This window comes from Athene cunicularia (assembly GCF_003259725.1).
Source record: "Athene cunicularia isolate RWA chromosome 1 unlocalized genomic scaffold, athCun1 chr1_part2, whole genome shotgun sequence".
NCBI lineage: Eukaryota > Metazoa > Chordata > Aves > Strigiformes > Strigidae > Athene > Athene cunicularia.
The window spans coordinates 30938941-30960646 of NW_020799092.1; the positions used below are offsets into that span (position 1 = coordinate 30938941).

Here is a 21706-nt window from a genome sequence, read left to right on the forward strand (position 1 = left end):
TGTTGCTGACAGCCAGTGACTGGTGTTAGTAATGACAGGAAAATTTGAAAACCTCCCCTACCATCGTGAATTCTAAGAACTCTAAGTCATGACTAGTCTGTTGGTGTGTTTGCATGAACCTGTGCAGCTGAGCTGATAAGAATTTTGAAAGTATTTTACTATGTCTTCTTCCTAATGCTTGGAAAGAAAACTGAGTTGTATGTCTGAATAATTTGGTCTTGAGGCAAAGCTATGTTAACTCACCTGTACTGGTACATCCCTGCTAGCAATTGCATGCGATTACTTGGGTTTATGTATTGGGCAGGAGACTATGTACCTTATCACTTAACTTTTTTTAAAAAAATGCATTTTAACAACTGTCCATTTCATGGAGCATTACACCTGTACAGGATGAAACTGTGTCTTACCAATTAAATAGAGTTGACACAAGTATCTTAACAGTAGCTGGACAGTGAAAAGGGAATCTAGAAAAAAGAGAAAATTAACTGATTTGAATACAGTTATAATTGCAGATAAAACAAGCAGATTCAGATTATTTTTTTCTAAAAGAGTAAGGGGCAATATAATGAAAAGTGCTAGGCATGTTGTCCTGGCAGGCTACTTTTAGTCTCTGAAACTTGCAGTGTTGGAAGGGAGAATTATTCATAGAGAAACTCTAGGTTAGGAGATAGTTAATAATTTCTGCAGATATAAGTAATTCAGGATTTGCTGCTTATTATTTTTATCATGGTAGTTTTATTGGGTCTGGCTGATACAGAGTTAATTTTCCCTGTAGCAGCCCTCATAGTGCTGTGCTCTGTAGGTAGCTAGAAAGGTGTTGCTACTGCTGAGAAGAGTTTCCAGGGCTTCCAGGGCACCAAGGCTTCCTCCCTCACCAGTAGATAGGGTGTGGGCAAGATCTTGGGAGGGAACATAACCAGGACAGCTGACCCAAACTGACCAAAGGGATATTCCTTGTCATGCTCAGCAATAAAAGCTGAAAAGGACAGGAGGCAGCATTCGCTATTATGATGCTTGTCTTTTGGAGCAACCTCTACATGTACTGGACATCACCTGCTGATGGGAAACAGAGAATAAAACTTTTGTTTTCCTTTGCTTCTGCATGCAGCCTTCGTTTTTGCTTTATTAAATTGCCTTTATCTTGACCCACAAGGGTTTTTTTCCATCTATTTTTTCTCTCCCCACTGTCCTGCCAAGGAGGGGAATGATACAGTGGCTTGGTTGGCACCTGGCATCCAGCCAAGGTTAACCTACCACAGTCCTTTTTGGCACCCAGCATGGGGCTCCAGGAATTTGAGATAAGGGTAGTAATTGGGAGAGGTAATGGGCAAAGCATGGACTGAACAATGTTAGAGAGCAGAATGGGAATTTAGATTCTTGTAATTGTAGTGAAAGGATGAGGGGTGGATTGTGAGTAAATTGTCCACTTCTGTTCAGTGTTGTGATGATGTTATTTTGATTTTGGTGTGGGGAATTTTTTTTGTTGATATGAGTGAAGTTTGTGAAGATGGTGTGATGAACATGGATTTTAATGATAATTCTTAAACACATGATTCACAGAGGCAAGAAGTGGGATGTATTGGGTTTGCATGGCAAGGTTTTGGTAGAGGGGCTACAGGGGTGGCTTTTGTGAGAAGATGCTAGAAGTTTTCCCTGTGTCCAATAGAGCCAACGCCAGCTGGCTCCAAGACAGACCTGCAGCTGGCCAAGGCTGAGCCCATAAGGAACAGTGGTAGTGCCTCTGTGATTGCATATTTTAAAAGGGAGAAAAAAACCTACACGACTGCAGCTGAAGAGAGGAGTGAGAATATATGAGAAACAACTGTGCAGACACCAAGGTCAGTGAAAAAGGAGGGGGAGGAGATGCCCCAGGCTCCAGAGCAGAGATTCTCCTGCAGCCCATGGTGAAGGCCATGGTGAGGCAGGCTCTCCCCCTTCAACCCATGGAGGTTAGCGGTGGAGCAGATATCCCATGCCAAAGACCTCATGGGAAGCCCATGCTGGACCAGCCTCCTGGCAGGACCTGTGGACTCATGGAGAGATGAGCCCACACTGGAGATTTGCTGGCAGGACTTGTGGCCCTGCAGGGGACCCACACTGGAGCAGTCTGTTCCTGAAAGACTGCACTGTATGGAAAGGACCCACATTGGAGCAGTTCATGAAGAGCTCTACCCTGTGGGAATGGCTCACATTGAAGAATTTTGTCAAGGACTCTCTCCCATGGGAGGGACCCCATGCTGGAGCAGGGGACAAGTGTGAGGAGTCTTTTCCCTGAGGAGGAAGGAGCAGTAGAGACAACAGGTTATGAACTGACCATAGCCCTCATTCCCCATCTCCCTGCACCACTGGCATTGAGGAAGTAGAGAAATCAGGAGTAAAGTTGAGCCCGGGAAGAAAGGGAGAGATGGGGAGAAGGTATTTTAAGATTTTGTTTTATTTCTCATTATCCTACTCTGTTTTAATTGGTAATAAATTAAACTAATTTCCCCAAGTTGGGTCTGTTTTGCCCATGATGGTAATTGATCTCCCTGTCCTTATCTTGACCCACGAGCCTTTCAATTCCATTTTCTCTCCCTTGTCCAGTTGAGAAGGGGAGTGACAGAGCAGCTTTGGTGGGCACCTGCCATCCAGGAAAGGTCAAACCACCACAGTAGTACACAGGTACCAAATGCAATATCAGGCATCCATTAAGAAGTTGCACAGCAAGTAAGAGCTATGAAATGGAGAAAAAAGCAACAGTATGCATATGCAAATTTGCATAACTTAGTGATGTGTAAGTACTATTCTGTCCCTTCCTATGACTGACCACTGCTTTTCTTTTTCTACTTTTTCTCTTTTAAGATCAGAAAAATATCTCACAACTCTTTTCACCAGCCATTTTGTGGCATGTACTGCATGCATTATTTTTCTTGGCATTCAAATGTGGCATTTGGTTCTTCAGCTCTTTCAGTTGGCAGGAGATCTACTCTTTTCTTCACTACTTCTTTTCCCAGAGGGGACTTTGAGTCCCAACTTTTTTTTTCTATTCAGTGTGCAGCTTCTGGCAAACCAACATTTTTTCTTTCCTGTCAACTCCTTAATGGTTTTTAGAAAGTTTAGAATGATAATCTGATTTTGCTCTTAATGAAGAAATCAAGCTCTGTACTATTAATCAAAATACAACTACTTTTCTTTAAATTTAATCAGTTTTGCTGTACATGCAGACTACAATAAAGACATTTCTTTCTGCTCTAGAGCTGGCTATATTCAGCCTCACATGTATGTTTCCCACTTTTCATTCCTTTATGCCTTTTCCAGTCAAACACAGTTTACGCAGCAAAGCAAAGGGAACTATTATAATATCAAATGCATTAAATGCCTCATATGAAACATGTTGTACTTCAAGTATTTTCTTAATTTTTTATTAACAAAATAATAGGGCTATCTAGCAGAAAATAAGGAGTCTTTATTTCTCACCATTAGCCAACTGAAGTAACTACTCAAGTGGAGCCTTACTACAGTGATATTTATGTATTTAACAGATTTTACTTTCAATTTTAGCTTGTGTTAATTACTACTTGTTAACTAATGCAGGGCAATACACAGGTTTTTCATACAGATAGTACAACCTAAGAGATTTTTTGCTAGGTCTTTGGCCCCAATGAAAGGGTTACTTTAAAGTTTTTTGCAGCAAATCAGATTTTTCTGTGTGTGTGTGTGTGTTCTTCTTCTATTTAAGCTCCTATGGTTTATTGGAAAGAAGCATCTCAGGTGTCTTAGTGTTCCTTAGAGGTACCCCATGTAGCCCTTGTCTAATTAGTTACAGATGCTAGCACTGTCTGGATCCCTATTCATTTTATTTAGGATTTTATCTGCCCAGGTGTTGTAGTACTGAGGACCTAAATTCCATCTCAGAACTTCTTGTTCACCTTCTCTCTTCTTCCTGGCTCTGTGCTAAGCATTACACAGCCAAATGTAAAGATCTGGCCCATGTTTAGGAAAAAAAAAAATTAGTAGTATGATATCAGGTAATATAATTTTGAAATACTTAATCAATTTATGATGGAAAAAATATTACTGAAATCAATGTTTGAGGTTTCTTAGTTTTACTTGAAAGTATGTGTAAAAAGATTATCCAGTAGAGATTAAAAATAATGTATTAATTCTTCAGAGTACGTAAGTCAAAGAGATTTCATATAGTGTAGAACTGGAAGCATCTAGATTATTGATGACAATATTCAGGAAACTTCACTTTTCTTGTCTAATAACTTTTTAGCAAACAGTAACATTTCTGATAATACTGAAAAGCAAATGTAGCTTGATACGGAATCCTTCATTTTAGTAATTACTTAGTCCCGTACTTCATGTTATATTCCAGTGTTTTTATGAACTGTTAGTAAAAATAAAAATATATTCAATTCAAGCATAAATATTCTTAATCTACCAGGCATAAAGAGATTTTGATACTACATAGTATCTCATTCCCAGTGAAAACTATGGAATAAGTCATACACTGATAATTCAGTAGCTATATTTACAATTAGACAATGATGACATCTTGTGATTAAATCCTTGAATGGATTTACAAGAACTGTGGCCTATACTTTCCTACTGGTGGAATCTGGAAAGACTTCTTTTTGATCTCCAGGGGAATTTCTTAAGAAGCAATTAAGAGGATCAGTGAAAGGAGAGAATCAAAACTGCTGAGTATGGTCATGAGAACTTCATCCACAGTATGCATTCAGAAACAAACAAACAAAAAATTTAAATCAGAGCTTTCAGTTTGATAGCAATATAGGAAGAGTAAACTTGAAACTAAAGAGAGGAAGATGCTTCCGATATCCTCTGAGGGCACGTAGCATTCAACATCTGAATAGCTTATCACTGAAATCTAAAAGCAGGAGTGCTGACCAGGGAGCAAGTAAGAATTAATCTCAATTATAATATAGAAAAAAACCCACTATCTCAAGGAGTACAAAACCTCTATTAGCAAAAGGAAATAAAAGATGGTGCTGGCTAGTGACCTTCTGCTCAAAGTGATGTGGAAACATCTGCACCATCTGACACTTACATTACAGCTGTTGTGATTCTTCACAAGAGTCCAAATATGCCAAGTTGTGAAGGATTCTACTGATCACTAGCATACAATAAAGAATGTTAATGATACTGCCAAGAATGATCCTAAGCGAATCAAAAGTGCTTATAAGGCTCTGTGACAATGAAGAGGTTGAAGATTCAAGAGATATTATTCTCTCTCCTCTCAAGTCCAAGTCAAACATCAGTCAGATATACCCTAAATATAACTACATGGCTTCTATCCTGAGATAAGAGAACTTTAAATTAAGAACTATGTGGCAATGACAAAAATCTTCATTTTAAATAATGCATGGACATAACTCTAACCCCTGAGAAAGACAGGATTATTTAAAACAGGATTAAAGAAGTGATGACACAGAGTCATGGGTCAGTTTGCCAGATATCTTAGCTGTTTGTATGCTAATGGTAGAAGAAAGAGAAACAGAGAAGAATTAACAGAATAATTAATGAGGAATAGACAAGGATTATCTGAAGATTATGACAAAACCGGCATTGTAGAGAATTTATCATATGTATTACACTAGTATCCAAATCATATAGAGGATATAACTTCTTTAGCAAGAAGGGAAGAAGAGAGGAAATGTTGGTTTGTATTTCTATAATATAATGGTTGCTTTGAGATCTCAAAAATAGGGTTAGTTAGAGCTGTTAAATATCTGTTGGTACCAGGAAGGCAGAAAAGAACATGGTTGTTCTTGGTATTTATCCAAAGCCATGGGACTTGGTAGTAATGGGAGATTTTAGTTAACCACAGAACTTGTTGGGAAAGAAGTAATATTGACAGACTGTCTAGGAAAAAAAAAAAAAAAATCTCAAGCAGGTAGATGTCAATAAATTCAGAGAATTTATTTTAAAAAATTTATAGGGTGCAAGTTCAGGAGTAATCTGTGGGTTCTTCAACAGAACACTAGTAAAGACCATAATACAAGCTTCACCAATGTGAAGAAAAGTAAGTGTAAAAGACCATCTTGGCTAAATTGTCTTCTTTCACCTTAGATAATGAGGAAAATTTCTGTATTTACTAAGCATGGTAGAATGATACATGCATGTAGGAACAAGTCAAAAGTGCCAAAGCACTCAATGAGGTGAAACTACCAAGAGAAATGAAGATTTAACATGACATATTTATTTGTATTGGTACATCAACAGGGAGAAGAAGAACAAAGAAATCTTTGACAGCTAAGAGAGGTGCTGCAGGAAAGGAAAGGCTGCTCATAGTGGGTGCAGAGAAAGCAAAAATGTACAATGGCTTTTTATCACACATGTTTACTGAAAGGGTTATCAGTGAGCATATGACATGCACAGCTAATTCTAGGGCTAGAACCTCCATTGTAGATAAGGAAATAACAGGTTATATAGGTTGGGTATCTTAAAACTGATTTAATGAACTTCGTTTTGTGTTACATAACTGTCTGGAAAACATAGATCTGTTGCTGGGTTTCTATGAGACTTCTCAGAGGATGGATGAGGTACCAACAGACTGAAAAAGAATTATGTAGAACTTATGTTTAAAAGGGGAAAGGAAGGAGAATGTGGGAAATTATTTTCAAGTCACAGAAAAGTCATGGAACAGATAAACTACTTAAAGTATCTAAAAAGAGAAAAGAAATAAGAGACAACATGTATATGGCAAAAGCAAACCTATGAAAGCTATCTAATTCCCTGCTAGGAGAGGATATCCGATTTTGTAGGTAAGGAAAGAGCAATAGAAGCCCAGTATTTGGACTTCACTTCAGGTTTTGACATTATCTCGTGTTTTCTTTTAAACAAATTAAGGAAACATGGGCTTGATGAATATAATGGTAGGTCAGACAGATCAATCTTATTCTTAATGTCTGAATTCAAACTTCTGCAGTGTAGACTGCATCAAGTATGTCTGAGTCACTAAAACTGAGTTAGATAAGCAGGCACTTCTTTGGTATATCTAAATGTCTGAAGCATGGCAAATGTCACAGGAAGTGTCTATAAAGAGAATGTAGAGGACATCCTCAGATGTAGCTGCGTAAAACTAGCTGAAATGAATGTCCCCCTCTTCTCCCCAGGACAAAATTATAAAGGCAATTGTCCTGGTTCAGCTAGGATAGGGTTAAGTTTCCCCAGCAGAGAGAGAGGGGGAAGGGATCTCCAGCCAGGTTATTCATACCATGCTGATGTCAGGTCTGGGAGCGTGGGAACTTTTTCCTTGGTGGCTTTGGTGGTGGAGAGCTCACAGCCGGCTTGTTCCGTAACCATTTGCGGTATTTCTCTGTATATCTTTTGTCTTGCTTACTGTTATACCTGTTTATTGTTGTTAGCATTGCCACTGTTGTTGTTCAGATTGTTTATCCCACTGTTGTATTAAAATTCTTCTTATTTTAACGTGGGGTTTGTGCCTCACTGCCAGCTCGACCGGCTGAGGGTAGGGGAGGAGTAACGGCAACATGGTCTCCAGTCCCAGCAGCGCTTAAACCTGCACAGCCTTTTTGGCGCACCAATGTGGTGTACGAATTGGGTTGAAATAAGAATCAAAAAGGGACAGACCCTGACCAGAGTGTGTTAGAGCAATCTGTTGGGTGTAATTTTTCTGTTTGTATTTGTACTGTGTAATAATGTTTGCAATGCTGGCCCACTTGTTTGCGTGGTGGGGCTGGATTAATCCTTATATCTAGTGTATGACCCCAATGCTGGCGTTTGTTATTGGTGGAAAATGTATAAAGGGTCTTATGTTGTTATATGGGCTACTTACTGCTTATAATGCTTTTGTATCGCTGTGTGTGGGAGCAGGCCGGTACCTGTTTGCTGTTTGGTTTTTGTTAGGGGTCTCACCCCCTCTATGGGTGAGCCAGGGGAAGAGATCCTCTTGGCTTTGGGGAGTTTCAGTTATCCTTGGAGCCTGCAGGGCAGTGTGATTGTGGCACAAAGCCTTCTGAATGTCTGCCTGATTTTGATTTTGGCTATGCGGCACTTCTCTAACAACAGCAGTGCCCGGAAACCTGCCCCGAGCTCAGATAATAGTGAGTGGTAAGGGGTGTGGGAAAAGATGGGCAAAGGCCTGAGTCGGTGGGCACCTCCAATGCTTTGGAATTTCACTCCCGAACAAATGCAGAGCCCTGATAAGCTGATGGAGTGCTTAGAAAAGGTGTGTTACCAATCTGGCAAAACCCAAACCCAGGAGACACAACTCTCTGCAATGTGTTGGGGACTTGCCCATGCCTACCGTGTCCTCTTTAATACCACCCGATGCCCTCAGGGGGGAGAAAAGGCTACAGAACCTGAGAGTGAAGTTACTGGTACAGTATCTGGGCAGGGGGGACAGGCAGAGCCAGTTGCAATCACCTCCACCAGCACAGCGACTGAGCCAGAGAGCCAGCCAGTGCCGGTATCAGTTGCCCCGATACAGAAAACAAAATATACCAGAAAGTCAGTTCACAGAGTGAGGGATGAGAATGAGCCAGGCCCATCAGGGGAACAGGAGGAAGGGCCAGAGGTGATCGTCCGATCTCTGCCCCCGACTGAGCTGTGAGATATGCGGAGAGATTTCAGCTGCCTTGGAGGCGAGTAGTCTTGCACCTGGCTGCTCTGATGCTGGGAATATGGAGCCAGTGCTTTTGAGATGGAGGGGAGAGAGGCCAAGCAGCTGGGATCTTTGGCCAAGGATGCTGGCATTGATAGGGAAATAGGGAAGCAGACTCAAACCCTCAGCCTTTGGAAGCGACTCCTACTCAGTGTAAGGGAGAGGCACCCCTACAAGGATGATATCCTATGTCAGCTAGGCAAATGGACAAGCATTGAGAAAGGCATCCAGAACCTCAGGGAACTGGCTGTGTTTGAGATGATCTATGGTGATCTGAATGATGAGCAGTCACCCATGGGTCCAGATCAGGCCCCTTGCACACACCTGATGTGGTGAAAGTTCCTGAAGAGCGCACCAGCACACTCAAAAGCATTGGCAATAGTGTCCTGGTGGACAGACACCCACACTCTGACAGTGGACGAAGTGGTTGGCAAGCTCCAGCAATATGAGGGAAATCTCCCCGCATCTCAACATTCCTGGGTCTCAGCTGTGGAGGAACTGTCTCAGAGGGCCCAGAAAATGGAAGAGGACATGTCCTACGTTCCACCTGCACGGGCTAATGTCTCAGCCTTTAGAAGTAAATGTTTCCCCACCCAAGAGAAAGGCAGCAGAAGGTACACACCACGAGGCACCCTGTGGTTTTTCTGTGACCATGGAGAAAATATGAGGAGGTGGGATGGACAGCCCACTGCTGCCCTAGCTGCACGAGTAGAGCAGCTGAAAGGGAAGACCATCACAAAAGGGGAGTCCTCCAAGAAGAACGCAGCTCCAGTGTCCAGTCAGAAATCCCCCAGACAGAATAGAATAGTGAACGTTATGTCTGACCCTCTTGAGGGGACCAGTAAATCATTCTTACAAGAAGTGAGTGATGATGAGCAGGATTAGAGGGGCCCTGCCTCCAGCCAGGTGGAGGAAAGGGATAATCGGATTTACTGGACAGTGTGGATCCGATGGCCTGGCACATCAGACCCACAAGAGTATAAGGCTTTGGTGGACACTGGCGCACAGTGCACCCTGATGCCATCGAGCTACAGTGGGGTTGAATCCATCTGCATCTCTGGAGTGACAGGGGGATCCCAACAGCTGGCCCTACTGGAAGCTGAAGTGAGCCTGACTGGGAAGGACCAGCATAAGCACCCCATTGTGACTGGCCCAGATGCCCCGTGCATCCTGGGCACAGACTATCTCAGGAGAGGGTACTTCAAAGACCCAAAAGGGTACCGGTGGGCTTTTGGTGTAGCTGCCCTGGAGGTCATTGAACAGTTGTCCACCTTACCCGGCCTCTCAGAGGATCCCTCAGTGGTGGGGCAGCTTAAGGTTGAGGAGCAGCAAGTGCCGATTGCTACCAGGACGGTGCACCGGCAGCAGTACCGCACCAACCGAGATTCTCTGGTCCCCATCCATCACCTGATCCGTCAACTAGAAAGCCAGAAGGTGATCAGCAAAACTCACTCCCCCTTCAACAGCACTATATGGCCAGTGAGAAAGCCTAATGGCGAATGGAGGCTAACTGTGGACTACCGTGGTCTGAATGAAGTTACGCCAGCAATGAGTGCTGCAGTGCCGGACATGCTGGAGCTCCAGGATGAACTGGAGTCGAAGGCAGCCAAGTGGTACGCCACGACTGACATTGCTAACGCGTTCTTCTCCATTCCAATAGCGCCAGAGTGCAGGCCACAGTTTGCGTTCACTTGGAGACGCATCCAGTACACCTGGAATCGATTGCCCCATTTGCCGTGGACTGGTCCATACTGCACTGGAGAAAGGTGGGGCTCCAGAACACCTGCAGTACATTGATGACATCATTGTATGGGGGGACACAGCCAAGGAAGTCTTTGAGAAAGGGAAGAAGATAATTGAAATCCTCCTGAAGGCCGGCTTTGCCATTAAGCAAAAGAAAGTTAAGGGGCCTGCAAGGAAAATTCAATTTCTAGGGATAAAATGGCAAGATGGGCGTCACCACATCCCAATGGAGGTGATAAACAAGATAACAGCCATGGCCCCACCAGCCTCTAAAAAGGAGACTCAGTCTTTCCTGGGCGCTGTGGGGTTCTGGAGGATGCACATCCCGAACTACAGCCTGATTGTGAGCCCTCTCTACCTTGTAACCCGTAAGAAGAACGATTTTGAATGGGGCCCTGAGCAACAACAATCCTTTGAAGAGATTAAACGAGAGATTGCCCAAGCAGTAGCCCTCGGGCCAGTCTGGGAAGGGCAGGAGGTTAAGAACATGCTCTACACCGCAGCTGGGGAGAATGGCCCTACCTGGAGCCTCTGGCAGAGAGCACCTGGGGAGACCCGAGGCCAACCTCTGGGCTTTTGGAGCCGGGGATATAAAGTCTCTGAAGCTAATTACACACCAACTGAGAAGAAGATACTGGCAGCGAACAGGAGTTCAGGCTGCCTCAGAAGTGGTCGGCACTGAAACACAGCTCCTCCTGGCACCCCAACTGCCGGTGCTGGGGTGGATGTTCAAAGGAAAGGCCTCCTCCACACATCATGCAACAGATGCCACGTGGAGTAAATGGGTTGCGTTGATAACACAACGGGCTCGAATAGGGAACCCCAGCCACCCAGGGATACTAGAGGTGATTACGAACTGGCCAGAGAGCAAAGATTCCGGGATGTCACCAGAACAGGAGGTGACACGTGCTAAGGAGGCCCCACCATATAACGAGCTGCTGGATGAGGAGAAGCAATATGCCCTGTTCACTGATGGGTCTTGTCCCATTGTGGGAAAACATCGACGATGGAGGGCTGCTGTATGGAGTCCCACACGACGGGTCACTGAAGCTGCTGAGGGACAGGGTGAATTGAGCCAGTTCATAGAGGTGAAAGCCGTCCAGCTTGCTTTGGATATTGCTGAGTGGGAAAAGTGGCTGAGGCTCTACCTCTACACCGACTTGTGGGCAGTGGTGAATACCCTGTGGAAATGGTTGCAGCAATGGAAGCAGAACAACTGGCAACGTAAGGGTAAAACTGTCTGGGCTGCTGAAGTATAGCAGGACATTGCAGCCCGTGTGGAAAACCTCATTGTGAAGGTGCGCCATGTGGATGCCCATGTACACAAAAGTCGGGCCACTGATGAGTATCGACACAACCACAAGGCAGACCAAGCTGCTAAGATTAGAGTGGCTCAGGTGGACTTGCACTGGCAGCGCAAAGGTGAACTCTTCATAGCTCGGTGGGCCCACGAGACCTCGGGCCACCAAGGTAGGGATGCAACATACAGGTGGGCTCGAGATTGAGGGGTGTGTTGGAGAACAGCTTGCAGAGAGCAAGGCCATGGGTCTCTGCAGAAGCTGAATGCAGCCACCTGAGGTAAACAGAGGAAAAAACCCAGCGTACAGTGATGCTAACAAGGACTGTTATGATAACAAAGAGAGAAGTTGTGGCACATTATGGCCTTGGGGGTGACTCAAAAACAGCCCTGGAAAAGAAGCAAGCCTGAAGAAGGAAGATGTTGTGACATGCCTGAGATACCACAAGGGGCTGGGATATTATAATGTAGGTTTTTACAGCTATCCAATAGATTTGTGAGTCGTATGCATGATGATTGTAGAGTGCTCATATAAGGTGTGATTTCTTTCAATAAAGTTGAAGCTTGCTCTATCATTCACATTGATCGGCTGCTTGCTTCCTCCGCCTGCTGCAGGGGTGGACCACACCATTGCAGAGATCATCCATGGATGTGAGACGTGTGCTGCAATCAAACATGCCAAGCAGGTGAAGCCCCAGCGAAATGGAGAGCGATGGCTGAAATATAGATATGGAGAGGCCTGGCAGATCAACTACATCACACAGCCACAGACCCGCCACAGGAAGCGCCACGTGCTCACAATGGTGGAAGTAACCACTGGATGGCTGGAAGCTTACCCAGTGCCCCACGCCACCGCCCAAAACACCATCCTGGGCCTTGAGACCCAAGTCCTGTGGCGACACGGCACCCCAGAGAGAATTGAGTCAGACAATGGGACCCACTTCCGAAACAACCTCATAAATGCCTGGGCAGAAGAACACGGCATTGAGTGGGTCTACCATATCCCCTACCACGCACCAGCCTCTGGGAAGATCGAGCGCTACAATGGACTGTTAAAAACCACTTTGAAAGCACTGGGAGGTGGGACCTTCAAAGACTGGGTCATGCATCTAGCAAAGGCCACCTGGCTAGTCAACACAAGAGGATCTGCCAGTCGAGCTGGCCCGGCTCAGTCAAAACCTCCACGTGCTGTAGATGGGGATAAAGTCCCTGTGGTGCGCATGAGGAATATATTGGGAAAAATGGTCTGGTTTAGTCCTGCGCCAGGCAAAGGTAAAGGCAAACCCATCCACGGGATTGGTTTTGCTCAAGGACCTGGGTGTACCTGGTGGGTGATGCAGGACAATGGAGAGGTCCGATATGTACCACAGGGGGACTTGATTCTGGGTGAGAACATGCCGTGAATTATGCTGTGCCTGTGTAAATTGTTCTTTTGTTATTGTTAACTGCTAAATGGCAGCTGGACATGACGCAGATGGTATAGAATAGAGGGGTGGATTATGTTCTGGTTCAGCTAGGATAGGGTTAAGTTTCCCCAGCAGAGAGAGAGGGGAAAGGGATCGCCAGGCAGGTTATTCATACCATGCTGGCGTCAGGTCCGTGCGCGGGAACTTTTTCCTTTATGCCTTTGGTGGCAGGGAGCTCATGGCGGGCTTGTTCCGTAACCATTTGCAGTATTACTCCGTATATCTTTTGTCTTGCTTACTGTTATTGCTGTTTATTGTCATTATCATTGCTACTGTTGTTCAAAATGTTTATCACACTGTTGTATTAAATTTCTTCTTATTTTAACTGGGTTTGTGCCTCACTGCCAGCCTGACCGGCTGAGGGTGGGGGAGGGGCAACAGCAACGTGGTCTCCGGTCGCGGCAGGGCTTAAACCACCACAGCAATATAGTGAAGTATCAAAATTGATTAACCTCTGTTACATTCAGTAGCATGTTCAAGACTTCTGGGTATTTGCCAGAATTAAAAAAAGTAGTTGGCTTATAAGTGACCTTGGCTTGAGTCAGTTGAATGGATTTGTTCAGTGTTTTAAGTTGCTCTGAGTCTATTTTGTAATGATTCTGTGACTACTGTGATAAAATTATTTAGATGGAACCTGTCTACAAAGTAAAGTTTAATGAAGAAACACTTCAATTTCTTATTTTCTTTGCTTAATTATACACAATTTTTCCTACATAAAAAAGTCTTTCAAGGCATGCATAGCAGTATTTCTGTGTTAGTTGAAGCCCAGTGTCTGTTCAGAGGTGTGTGATTCAGAGTTTGCTTACATCTGCAAGTCATTTAAAAGGGAATAATCCAGAACTAATCTACTTTGGCTATTGTTTTTTTAAATTGATATCTTGTCATCATTATGATTGAAGCAAGAATTGTTTCTATTCAGAGCAATTAAAATAATGACAAGGAAAATAATTGTCAAAGGTCATTCCATATCAAAATAATCTACAGTCAGTTAAGACTGTGCTGGGCTTTTGAGAGAACCACTTCTGTCAAATATGTTCTAGAACATGGAGGGTGACTTACAATTTTATAATTCTGCTAATCATTAATCCTTTTTTTGATGCTATCCATAAATGCACTGTCCATTTACTGTGTGCATCCAAGTGCACTGTAGTTGGGATTTCTTTGGTCAGCTGAGCACATGCTTATCCTCAAGTGCCCTCATTGTTCCACCTAGAGGCATACAGGGTACAGTTTACTGAATCATCTTCAGTTTCTTGATCTAAAATTTTGATTTGAAATGTAATATACTGGCAAGCCTTTTTCTTATTATATTTAGCAAGTTTGGTTTTTACAAAGTTTATTCATTGCCCGTTTGTGAGAACAGTACCTTTCCCTATGCTTGGAGATAATCCTAGCATCACATTCAGCTATGTCTAAACATCAAAATCAAGGCTCCAAACTTTGCTCACTGAAGCTACCTGAGTGCCTTTCAAAGAGTAATTCTGCTTGCTACTGGAAGAGATGTATGCAACAGAATTATACCATACTTAAAAAAAAATTGTTTTCAAAGGAGCTAGCAAAACTTCTAAAATAATTACTTTAGCAGTATGTATTATCATGTCACCAACTTCAGAGAGACCCATGAGTTGGCTTTTCTGGAGATACTTTGAACCAGAAGGGCTGGAACACTGACACCTATGCCTGAGTTGACACCATATGAGCCATAGCTCATTTGAAAGTAGCAGAGCTGCAGCGTGTTGTGCTATATTCAGAATAAACCCTACAACTACAGGTTCCATCAAGTTTTTCCACAAGCAAGACTTTATTGCTTCTGGATATGCCCACTACTGTTTTGCTGATTAAGGATACCAATTAAACCCAGACACTGGAGTGAAAAGAGTAGGCAGATTTTACTAGTGATAACCAATGTAACAGTGTAATACAGAAAACACGCAGTAAGAAAAAGCAGAATAGTGCACTTAAAGCAACAAACAGGAAAATACAGGGTAATGCATCAAATCATTACTACACAAGAGAAAAAATAGTGATTAAGAAAGATACATCACCACTTGCCTACGTTACCATCACCCAGACCCGCAGTGGCTGGGCAGCCCTGGTTACAGCGAGGGTTTGCAGATCCTGTCCCGGCAGGTGGGAAATCCTGTGCGGTGCGTCCACCCATAGGTGAGGCTGCCAAAGTCGTTGCAAACGGGCCCAGCCTTATATACCAGAGATCAACAAGCCAGAATAGGTGGCTGGCACCTTTGTTTTGAGTGGAAAATTTCTGGTTTCATTCTCCTGTTGGATTCCACCCAAAGCCTGGCCAGGGCTCGGGGTGGGAATCCAAGGGAGTTTCTAACAAGGCCAAACACTTGGGTTCTCAGCCTTGAACAAGGCTAAACAAGGGAAGCTGGATACATTCTCTCCTCACTATTGATTATATTCTGTCTAAGCTGCATCTTTCACTAGCAAGTTTACATACTCTGTTAATGGTTATAGACTAAGCAGCTTTGGCTTGGGGCTGGTTGTTCAGGCTTCAGTATTTCCATGCTTTAGCACTTTCTACATCAGCATAAGTGCGTTGTTATAACTTAGTACAATACCTACTAGCACAATGGTTTCAGGTATAAAATATACAGGATTCATCTATAGGTCAACTCTGGCTTGGGCCGGTTGTCCAAGCCTTCGCACTTCAACTACATATGCATGTTTCTCTGTCATGTATGACACGCTTAATGACAGGGATTGACAGTATGTCACTGAGCACTGTTTTAGAGTACTTTTTGTAGGATACTTTCTCTTATCTTTCATATTGAAAGTTGTAGGCAGTCATCATACAAAACCTATTTTCTGTGTTTATTTTGCCTTCTCTACTGATATGACCAAAGTTATTGTTATCAATGATTACTCCTTCGTAGTGTGGAAAATATTGCAAGAAATTTTAGTCTTCAGATTTGTGAGAGACACGATTTTGAGCACAAAGGTTGGAAAAGTAAAACAGACATGACCGCAGCAGACTAGGGAAAGATGGAATCAGGTGGGGCCACAGCCAGAAAAGCTGAATGAAAGGAGTAAGAGTTCACATTGTGCCCTGTACAGTTGGAACATGTAATCAAAATTCAGTAGACCTTTGACTGCCAGAAGCTATATGCTCAGTTTCCTTTCTTTCTTCCATCTGCTCCACTGCTGCTACTCAGACATGAAGCCTTCATCTTCCCCGCTATGGTTCTGCCTATAAAAGCTAAAATATCACTCAGAATAAGTCAAACTTTCTTTTAGCAAATGAATCCTTGTTAGGCTGGCCCTTTTCTGCTTGCTGCCATATGGTTGCAGTTTTGGCAAAGTGGTTTTCCTCCAAAGCTGTTAATATCCTCCCTCCTCCAAGGGCAGAAAATGGAGAAAATATAAGTACTTAATTAAGGCAGAATTTTAATTAGATATGTGTAGGCATGTTGGCATAAGGAAGTTTTCTCAGTGGTAAGTTATATAGTTGAAAGTATATACTTTAATTGTAATTTAGTGTCTGTTTTGCAGCAGTTACTTCCCCTTTTATAAATCTCTGTATAGTTAAACTGAGCATTTTGCTAAAATGGATTTGATTCATAGATTTTAATAAAATGAGCCATGCACCCTCTCTCAAAGTGGAAGACCACTTAAGCTTACAGTTCTGAATCCACAACTCTAACTTTGCAATAGCCATCCACACCAACCAGACTGTAAAATAAGGATAACATCACTTCCCTCCCAATTCCCACCTTCCCATTGAATCTGATATGCTGTGCAAAAAGAGTGAAATATCTGTAACATCATAAGGAGGACAAAGAAGAAAAGGCAGAGGGAACCTGACTCTGTAGCTGATAGAAGAGGGACATGATGAGAGGAGACAGCTCCAGCAGCTGGTTTCTGCTTCCAGTGCTGTTTGATGCCTCTTCAATAGGAAATGTGTATGCAGTTTGAAAATTTTAAACTGCAAATCTGTGACATTTTTACCATCAATTATAGGACTACACTGTAGGGAACAGAGCCACACATTTGGGTTTGATTCTGCACTTCCTTCTGTCATTAAAAACTGCAAAGTGAATGTGAAATTTTAAGTTGCAATGGCAGAACTGCTGAGGGGAACTCATGCAACTGAAGTCAATACAAAATGTTACGGAAGGCAAAGGTGATTCTTGTTTCAGGCAAAACTATTTACAGTCAATCATGTTCTCTTACAAATGTCACTCACTCTCACACTTGATACCCAAAAGCACCAAGGTATGCATGCATGTGTGTCCAAGTTGCCCATCTATGGTCACTTGTGTGTGACATGGAAGTCTGACTTGCATTCTCATTGCATCTCTTGGGTTCTTTTTGATTAGCAATAGCAAACTGGCTTTTGGATAGATCTTCAGGAGTCAACAGCTGTTATGATATGGTCCTTTTGATCCAAAATTTTGTTTATATCAGTGATGCTGCTCATTGTTTTTGCTTCCTTATCTTGGATGTTATCTAGGGCTAGAGTCTGTTTTCCTTTTGGAATAACAGGAAGATGAATATCACATGCAATGTGCTCTAATGTTGTTGCTGTCTTATGGAGTATAGGGTCTTCTGTTGATAAATCATCTATGCTGTTGTTTTATCAGAGCACACTCCTTCTTGTCTTGAAAGAAATACATTCCTTAGTGTTTTACCCCTGTCAGCTGTGTCTTTGGTTATCAATACAGACCGTACCTTTAACCCTTTGTAGCACTGCTTCTTCTGGCGCTTTCACACATGCATTTCTATTCATGCATTATTCATACCAATCTTAATATTTCTTTTACAAATCTCTGCATTTTGAATTATTTGAATGGTAACGTAAGTGTGTGTGATCTAGAATCTCTAGAAAATACTAGAGAACAGAAGCTATATAGCTGTAAAATATGCAGAAGAAATATTTTGGTCATTTATTTACTCAGAACATGACAGTCATAATGCATTGCATGCCACTGAACGTACACAAAGATCATATAAATTCTACAGAAGAAATCATAAATAATTGGATTAATGTTTTGTTGACTTCTGCATTGTAAAAGCCTAAACAAGAGATAAAGATGCATATGTTTTAATGATCCATTGAATCCCAAAACAAACCTTAGAGAAGACTAGGCAAACTGCAGGATAATTTTAGAGCTTTCAGCTATGTTTTATAATAAACGCAATGGGAGTTGGATGCAAAAAGCTGCAAGCATTTATTTTAACTTCTGTTATTCATGTGTTCCTATTATATTTTCAGTTTTACCCCATAGTGTCATAAATGGGATATTCAGCTATATGCTCTTCATACATCAGTTAACCAGAGCTGGTTTTGAAACAACCTACTACAAATGAATACACAGGCTAAACTGAAAATATAGTAAAAATGTAAATCATCAGACCATATTTACCCATGTAGTCTCTAAATATGATGCATTTTCTTTTTACATTTACTCTCTGTGTATGTGCCTATCGACAAATACCTTTTATCTCTGACCATGATTTTTGTGTTCAATGTTATGCTTATTTTTCCACAACTGTTTTCAAAGTAATTCAATCATTATATTCATAGACTTGAATAAATGATTTCTGGGATATGTCTTCTAGAAGGAATAGAGAAGACTGACAGCAAGTAGGGAAACTTAAGAAAATGGAACTATAATATCATAAATATTGACATTCATCAGTGAGTAAATGTATAGCCTAATTCTTGACAATTTTGTTTGTAGTCTACTTGTGACCATCAGATCTTATCATGCTAAATGTAGATACTCTGCAGTAGGAATGCTTGAGCAAAGGAATCTTCTACAAACTTTTAATTGGAGGATTAACATGTAATTTTGACTGTCTTCATATACTGAATTCTCCTACATCAGATGTAATGTTTTAGTGAAATAGCATAGAATATTCACACCCCATTACAGCAGTGATATTTTTCTCCTTTGGAAAAAGTTTGAACCTTGGCAGTCTTCTCAGTTGTACTGTTATTTCCAAGTAACCAAACTGTATTTACTGTAGGTTTTTTCTCATGGAATCGATACACAATATTTATTCTTCCTTGCAAGGCATATAGCAAATTGTTTGTCAGACCTAAAGATACTTTTTTTTTTATTCTGTAGAAAGGCAATTTCAGAAAGTGATACATACTGAACACCTACCATCAATTCTTTCATTTTGTTATTAACCTAATATCTGATCCTTACATTTTGCTGTTAAATATGGTTAGAAAAGAAGTCTATATGACCACACACATGAAAAATTTATGTGCAGTTTGAACACACTACGCAAATATATGAAAATTCAAATAGTGTACTTAGAGCCTTGTTTCAGTATTATTAAAATATTCTCATATTATATAATTTCCATTTAGGACTGAGAGAGACTGAGTTATAAAGAAGATACACATGTAAATAAGTACATATGGCATGAGCTAGACCTATAACATATTCATATACACCCATAATGGATGTAGTTTACCTTGACTTTAGCAAGACCTTTGACACCATTTGCCACAGCATTCTCCTGGCAAAACTGGCTGCTTGTGGCTTGAATGGGCACACACTTCTCTGGGTAAAAAACTGGCTGGATGGCCAGGCCCAAAGAGTTGTGGTGAACGGAGTTAAATCCAGTTGGTGGCCGGTCACGAGTGGTGTCCCCCAGGGCTCGGTTTTGGGGCCACTCCTGTTTAACATCTTTATTGATGATCTAGACGAGGGGATTGAGTGCACCCTCAGTCAGTTTGCAGATGACCCCAAGTTGGGTGGGAGTGTTGATCTGCTCGAGGGTAGGGAGGCTCTGCAGAGAGACCTGGGCAGGCTGGAGCCATGGGCTGAGGCCAACTGGAGGAGTTTCCATAAGGCCAAATGCCGGGGGCTACCCTTGGGCCACAACAACCCCCAGCAGGGCTACAGGCTTGGGGAGGAGTGGCTGGAGAGCTGCCAGTCAGAGAGGGACCTGGGGATGCTGATTGACAGCCGCCTGAACAGGAGCCAGCAGTGTGCCCAGGTGGCCAAGAAGGCTAAGGGCATCCTGGCTTGTGTCAGCAATAGCATGGCCAGCAGGGACAGGGAAGGGATCTTACCCCTGTCCTCCGCACTGGTGAGGCCGCACCTCGATTCCTGTGTTCAGTTTTGGGCCCCTCACTACAAAAAGGACATTGAGTGACTCGAGTGTGTCCAGAGAAGGGCAACGAAGCTGGTGCAGGGTCTGGAGCACAGGTCGTACGGGGAGCGGCTGAGGGAACTGGGGGTGTTTAGTCTGGAGAAGAGGAGGCTGAGGGGAGACCTCATCGCCCTCTACAGCTACCTGAAAGGAGGTTGCAGAGAGCTGGGGATGAGTTTCTTTAACTAAGTAACAATCTATAGGACAAGAGGGAATGGCCTCAAGTTGTGCCAGGGAATGTTTAGACTGGATATTAGGAACCATTTCTTTACAGAAGGGGTTGTTGGGCGTTGGAATGGGCTGCCCAGGGCAGTGTTGGTGTCCCCATCCCTGGAGATGTTTAAGAGTAGAGTTGACAGCGCTGAGGGATCTGGTGTAGTTGGGAACTGTCAGTGTTAGGTTAATAGTTGGACTGGATGATCTTCAAGGTCTTTTCCAACCTAGACGATTCTGTGATTTTGTGATAATACTTGTTTTGAGACAGAGTACAGAATGGTATAAATACACAGAATGCAAACCTCAGAAAATCAGATTTTCATTGACTTCTAAGGGTGTGAAGCTCAGAAATATTGACAACTAGTAGTAAAATGGAGAGTGAAGTGATATGATGTTTAATCATGTTTGGGGGCAATGCTAAGAACTGTATATATTACTCTACAGAGAATAAAATTAAGTGAATAAAAGTTATTCTCACTTTAAAAGTTTGGTTATACTTGCCTATGGCCTAGCCTTACAAAATTGCACTGACAGAAACAAAGCCCATCAGAACTCAAATTAATTGGTTATGAAAGTTGCTTAAGAATAATATTACTTAGATTACCTCCTGGATTCTATTGGTAGTAAATGAGTCCCTAACTCTTAAGTGGATTTGAAGACATTTCTGAGAATGATAATGTTAATGCTGTAATCTACTCTTCCTGGTCAATTCTCTCCTCTGTCGGACCTATCCGTGAAGTCACTGAGCTGTACATACTGTAGCTTTTTGCACCATGGAATTCAATATTGCTGAGTTATGCCCATCTAGATAGGAGATAAAAGGATCAGCAAAGGTAAATTGCAGACATCAGAACTTGGAAAAAATGGATTAAAATATTTTTCAAAGTTATTTCCTGTAGGACTGAGGTCTTGCCTATTTCTCCACTGAACCACAACAGTCCAGTGGGTGTGCTAATAATCTGTCATCTCCACAAGGACAGTTTGGCTGGGTTTCACAAATTTAATGCCAGAGTGTTTGCTGGTGTGCCTAAAAAGCTACAAGCTAATGGTGCCCTAATGTCTATAATGCTCTCATAATTATCCTACTGTAATTCCAGAGGTTAAGAAATATTTATTTCAAGCCATGCTAAATGACATGAAAAGAATGATCAGACTACTTGAGAGTTTTAGAATTCACTTGCTTAGGTTTAGCTTTTCTTTGCAGTTTAACCTGAACCT

The 21706-nt window shown here is 42.4% G+C and overlaps 1 protein-coding gene across 6 annotated transcripts in view; it reads left to right on the top strand.

Moving 5' to 3' along the window:
* The window catches only part of ANKS1B (ankyrin repeat and sterile alpha motif domain containing 1B), a 455171-nt gene that overhangs the window by 223209 nt on the left and 210256 nt on the right, over positions 1-21706 (top strand). The gene's annotated exons all lie outside the window — the stretch shown is intronic.